Source organism: Drosophila persimilis, unplaced genomic scaffold, assembly GCF_003286085.1.
Source record: "Drosophila persimilis strain 14011-0111.01,24,50 unplaced genomic scaffold, DperRS2 tig00000606-arrow-arrow-pilon, whole genome shotgun sequence".
In the NCBI taxonomy this organism is placed as follows: domain Eukaryota; kingdom Metazoa; phylum Arthropoda; class Insecta; order Diptera; family Drosophilidae; genus Drosophila; species Drosophila persimilis.
Genome location: NW_020825324.1, coordinates 292,627 through 299,076, shown reverse-complemented (window position 1 = coordinate 299,076; position 6,450 = coordinate 292,627). Strand labels below are relative to the sequence as shown.

Sequence of the window (6,450 nt, the reverse complement as noted above, 5' to 3'; positions counted from 1 at the left end):
ACGAAGCATTCCCTCATCGATTCAGCATTCGATTAACATGCATTCAATCATTGATGCCCAAAACGAGCGAAATGGCACTACAAAAACAACAAAACAAATTAAATCTAATCAAATCAAATCAAATCAAATCGATTTACGCATCTCTATCTCCATCTCTATCCAATTGGCATTACCATAGAGATGCCATCTCGCTTTTATTCGCTCGCCCCCGCTCCCACCACATTCCCGGATGCTTTTCTCCCACTTTCTGTCTTACATTTTGTTTGGTTGTTTTGAATTAATTGATTTCATCATTATTGTGCATGCAGCAACAAAGATCGTTTGTTCAGTTTCAACGAAGATGTTTTTGGTTATGGATTCAGGTATTCTGCGTATCCTTTATCCTATTCCTGTATCTACATTTAATTTGATTTCAACTTCTTTTCTGCCTAAATGTCTGTCCCTGTCTGTTGTGGCCTTCTTCTACTGTACTACTGCATATGTATACCCATTATATCATGACGATCAAAACGATATGTGTATCAACGAATCGGTGCAATGGGAACTTCAATCAAAACAAAACTGATGCCTGAATTTTCTTCTTGTTCTATTTTCTCTCTACTCTTTTATGTGCACATAAAACACCATAAACACACCCACATACACCCATGCATATATATTTATGAATAACAGCCCTATACTGGAACAAACTTCCGATGCCATACTACTAGCAGCCCAAAGCGGTGATCTCAATATGGTAGAACAACTATATCTTCTATATGTATCAATATATGTATAAGCTCCGTAAAACCCCAAACCCAACCACACCCCGCACCCCAGTTGTGTATGCAGTTTGTGGTATCCTGCTCCTAGTCCCTCCCTCCCCCCCCCCCCCCCAATCGTTGTGCCATGTGTTTGGGCCGCTCACTCATTTACCCTCTCACCTATCCTTACAGTTACGTGCACTACATGAACAAGGATACTCATTGCAGTCAGTGAACAAGAACGGAGAGACGGCCCTGCACTTTGCTTGCAAATACAACCATAAGGACATTGTGAAATATATCATCTCATGTGCCACAAAACGCATCATCAATATGCCCGACAAGGACCAGTAAGTAATCGAAGAACAACCAGAGCTACAAGACAGCATGTGAAACCATTTGCCCATTATCTACCAAAACTAATCATTTTCTACTTTGTTTCCACACTTTGTAGCGGACAAACTGCTTTACATATCGCCGCTGATACGACTCGCAGGGAGCTCTGCGTGATGCTGGTGGCCGCCGGGGCTAGTCTGCAGGCACGCAATGCCGAAGGCAACACCCCCATGATGGTGGCCTTCAATCGGAATGCCAACGAGATAGCCACATATTTGGAAAGTAAGGATGTGGAAGCGGTTAAGGATGAGAATGAGGATGAGCAGGACAGCAGCACCATCATCATTGTCTGGCCGCCGCCGTCATCGTCCATGTAGAGCAACCGCTAGACTGTATCGGAGATCCCAGTAGATGTTAGAACAAAAAAACACACACAGACCGTAGAAGATTCACTTGAACCCACATGACCCTGCTTTTAGCGTGTGGCTAAGCCAGACTAGACAGATACCCGACCAGATCATTGAACACTGATTTTAACACTGACAATTTCTCCTTTCTCTGCCAACGAAACCAAACCAAATCTCACAACTGTGAAACGGATATACTCTCAATCTCTATACTATTCTATTCTACAATCTACAAACTACAATCTACAATCTACAACCTACTCAAATACAAATACAAATACAACAAACATTCCATCAACGACGCTTCGGACCTGATCTTAACTGATCCTCAGGTCAGGAGCGTTTCATGCATTTGGAGGTGCAGACCAGAATCTAAAAGGAAAGCCGCTCGCTGACAAAGAAGACGGATTCTCTAACGAAAAGGGTTCTCTTTGGAGAACATCCCATCCCAGTAATCTAAACCCACACTTTTTTTTGCTAGCAAGTAATCGCGGAAATTCGCGGATAGATCGAACAAATAAATCTATTTATTATTAACTAAGCAAACAAAAAACAACAAAAACAAACACAAAAACAAAAACAAAAACATTACTTAGCAAACAAACTATTCAATAATTTATTCAAGCAAACAAAAAACCAATAAGAAAACCAATACCAAAACCACAAGCAAATGCAAATGCAAAGGTAAAGGTTAAAGGTAATGGAACGGCAAGGAAATCAAAGAACAGTTGAAGAGTTTTAGGCTATTTGTTCACTTTGAATTTAAAATTTAAATTAAAAAAAAAAACACTTACTTTATTCTTAAAATTAAATTAAATTAAATTAATTGTATATTTAAATTAAATCAAAACTTTGTGAGAGAAAATTGGCAAATTCTAAATTCGAAATTCGAAATTTATTTGTTTTGTCACTTAAGAAATCGATTAATAATTTTATATTAATTAATTAATGATTATATTGTGATATCTAAATTTAATTGAAACGAGGTAACGAGGCAGCCCCAATTTATTGGAGAGCTGAGGAGAGCAGACGAGAATGCAATGGAGGAATAATGATATTATTATTGTATGCGAAGGCATTTGCTGTACATAAAAATTAATAATCAAGTGTATGCAAACAAAAATTACACAGAAAACACCCCACATACACACACAATATATACCCTCCACATATATTATATCCATATATTGATGTGTATTTGAAAAAAAAAAAAATATATATATATATATAATATTCTTTTGAAAAATTCTACATAGAAATTAAGGAAAAAATGGAAAAATTTTGAATCTCTTGTCCGAGACTCCGCGACGCAAGTTGTGGACGGCACAGAGCCAAAGCAGAAAAAGCAGCAGCAGCATTCTAGTAGTTTGAGTCGAAAAGAGAGAAGCTCTACTCTAAAAAAGTATCGAGTATCTTGTCTCACTCAAAAACATCACACACCACACACCCACAAAGGCAGACAGACAGACAGACGGACAGACGAACGGACAGACATGCTTTCTTATAGAGATACTCTTTTTAGAGAAACTTATGTAGTCCCAATGCACACTTTTGAATGCACAACCCAAACGCTTAGGTCTTAACCTCTCTATCTATCGCCCAACAGCATTTCGGGCTAGACTTTCCCCATCAGGCTAGAGAAACGAAAGGAAGGATGTGACGACACGGACAGCGAAAGGACAGAGTGGAAGGGGGGAAAGAAGAGCCTTGAAAGACATACAGCCTTAGGCTCAATTTGATTTGCGCAAAAAGAAAGGGGAATCTCTAGTTTTGAGCAATTGAAATTGGGTAGAAGGCTATATCCTATATGCTATATGCTTTATTCTTTAGCGAAACACACACACAACTAGAACAATGAACACAATGAACAAACTTCAATAAATTAACGTCGTAATTTAGGACACCACACATATGTTTAGCCAATATACTATACCATATCTATGTAGTACTTTAATATATAGTATATATATATATCTACTCAATGCATATTTTATCCAACAAAGTTATTTATCAAAGATACCAATATATATTATATAGCCATTAATCAGATCAATATAGATCCACACACACACACACCACACACATATACACATAACACATAAAGATACATAAGCTACATATGCACTGTAGATCGATTACTACTTCCTTTTTCCTTGGTAATTCTTCTTTTTTTTTGCAGTAGCTTCCAGTAGTCAAGACGCATTCGGATGTCAATTAGGTTTTCAAAATTAAAAGAATTCTATTCTCCCATTTTTTGGCATAGAGAACCTCTTACATATAACTAGAACTAATAATAATAATAATACTTGAAACATGATACATGATAAAGGGTAAATCTCACCATCAATGGATAGTTGGATGATGGCTAAAGGCACGAGCACGTTATAGTAGGGAAATATTTACACGAGACCTGACAAAATGCATCGCTGCTATCCAACCCCAACGAGTGCGGGTGCAACGAGAGCATTTTGCCCCATGGTTCCTTGTGTAACGAGTGTAGTTTGTAGAGTTTTGGATTTCACATATGTTTGTATAGTATGGTAGACACAGAGAAACACCCAATAGCAATACCATTACTAATACCAAACCAATACACATCTCATGCGGAACGCGGCCGACTGAGAAGCAGTGCGATTTGGGCTCCGGTTTCGCGGAGGTAACGCAGTCCATATGCCCAGTAAGTCGTCCACCCGAAACTTGAACCACAAACCGCCGCTGAGTCGGCCGGTGGATGGAAGGCATAGAGCGGAAGTAGACGGATTATATATTTAGAGTGTAATCTAGGAGCCACGCAAGACAAGTCAAAGTCAAGTAAGGAATATTTAGCAAATGACAATCTAGAGAATTAGCAAAAGGGTGGGAGCAGGGAAGGCAGGAAGGAATGGAGGCAGCAGGAAAGGATGGAAAGAGTGTAGAGACGTTTGCTAACCCATACAGTTTACTGGGGTTATAATTTTCCGTAAGGCATTCATCTGAATCAATTAAAGATGAAATTGTAGTTGGAGGAGGAGGAGTAGGAGTAGGACAAGGAGGATATAGTGTACAGGATATTGAAGAGGAGGCGGAGGAGGAGGAGGAGGAGGAGGGTGAGCGCTACCTAGACGTGTGCTAAATACTGAAACTCTCACGAACTGAAGGCAAATGCCATGCGAAAGGTCGATCGATCTCCGATCGGTACTTTCACAGCAGCGGTTCGAGGAGTAGAACTACTGGGTCCAAGCCAAAACTAAGAATATATTTTCGTGCATTTTGTAGAGTTGAATACGAAACAAAAACACACACAACACGAAAACAAGCCACGAAACAACACTCAAGACACACACACGGAATACAGATACACACACACACACACACACACACAGTAAAAGATACAGATACAAAAGTACACCAAAAATGGAGTGGAATTTAAACTGCATGATGTGTATATAACAACTATAGAGAAGCTATATATACATATATATAGATATATGTATACATATATATTTTTTTCTATTCATATAAGTGAAATTTTTGAACAAAAGAAGAATAATGGAGAACACATGAAACGCAAGTCTTATGAAAACCTAGCAAGTAAGGCAACCGAAAAGCGATCAAAGTAACGATCAAAGAGATCAAATCGATCGAAATGTTGATGTTGATGTTGATGATGTGACAGTAACCGAATGAGCGGGGCCTAAGCAGATGCAGAAGCAGGAACAGATATACCTTAATGATATGCCTAACTGTACGAGTTACAACCTACTATAATATAATGATAAATATAATAAAGCAGAATATATACTTATTATATATATTGTATGATACGATGACATGTTATTTATTTTCTACACCCCACTGTACAAAGGATACTTTTACTGATTTCCCAATTCTCATTTGATTTCTCATTTGATTTTTCCATTTTTCCATTTCATTTTTATGAACTTCCCTCTGAAAGACAGAGCCACACATCGAAGCGAAAGACAGAGCGGAGGAACTAAGTAGTTTTGTCCCTTTCCTCCCTTAACTTTACATATTTATATATATATATTTATCGTGTATCTATATTTATATTTATATTTATATGATTATATGATCTATGATTGCAAGTCTGAAAAGTATTTCTATCGAAGAGTTCTAAACTGCTTAATTGTTAATTTGTGCTTCGAAACTCCTATCCACTTAATGGCCACTGAGAAGCACTGTAAATTACAAACAAAAACAAACGAAACAACCTACAATACAATACACAACATACAAAATAATCCTAAACTGAATGAATAAATAAATATATATATACATATATATATTATACAGAACTTATATACATACATATATACCATATACAATATATACGAATATACATATATACGAGTATATATATGTATCTATATATATTTTTTTTTTGAAGTAGAGTAGTCCCATATCGGACGAGAGCGAGGAGCAAAACAAAAACATACAAACTGCATACAAAGAAAAACTAAAAAAGAATTACTAAGTACGATATGCACTGCAAGCACTGAGGAATTTGATTCAATTTTACTTAAGATTACGAGAACGGGCGAAATTGAAATTGTAGCATTAAAACGAAAGCAGGAAAATTACATACATACATACATATAACTAAAACTCAAAATTACAACATTACGGCATTACCATAACGATTAAAATTCATTTTTCGATATACGATTTCGATTCCGTGAATATTGAGAACGTGGCATCATTTTTAGAGTAATATTGTTGGGAAAGTCGTGAACGCGTTGTTAGATCATTTTGAGACCGAATTGGAACTTGGCTCTGCAGCATTGGCATATTACTTAGATCTCTACACAAACAGCAAAACACTTACAACCATCCCCACCCCCACCCACCACTACTACTCACTCACACCCCGCCACCCAGCCCACTCATTGAATGCAAAACAAAATACATATATACATACATACATGCATATATAACAAAGAATATGAATATCTCTAATGTACCAA

The 6,450-nt window shown here is 37.2% G+C and overlaps 1 protein-coding gene across 1 annotated transcript in view; it reads right to left on the bottom strand.

The window, feature by feature from the left end:
- Positions 1-6,450, bottom strand: part of LOC6597290 — a 67,829-nt gene that overhangs the window by 41,154 nt on the left and 20,225 nt on the right. The gene's annotated exons all lie outside the window — the stretch shown is intronic.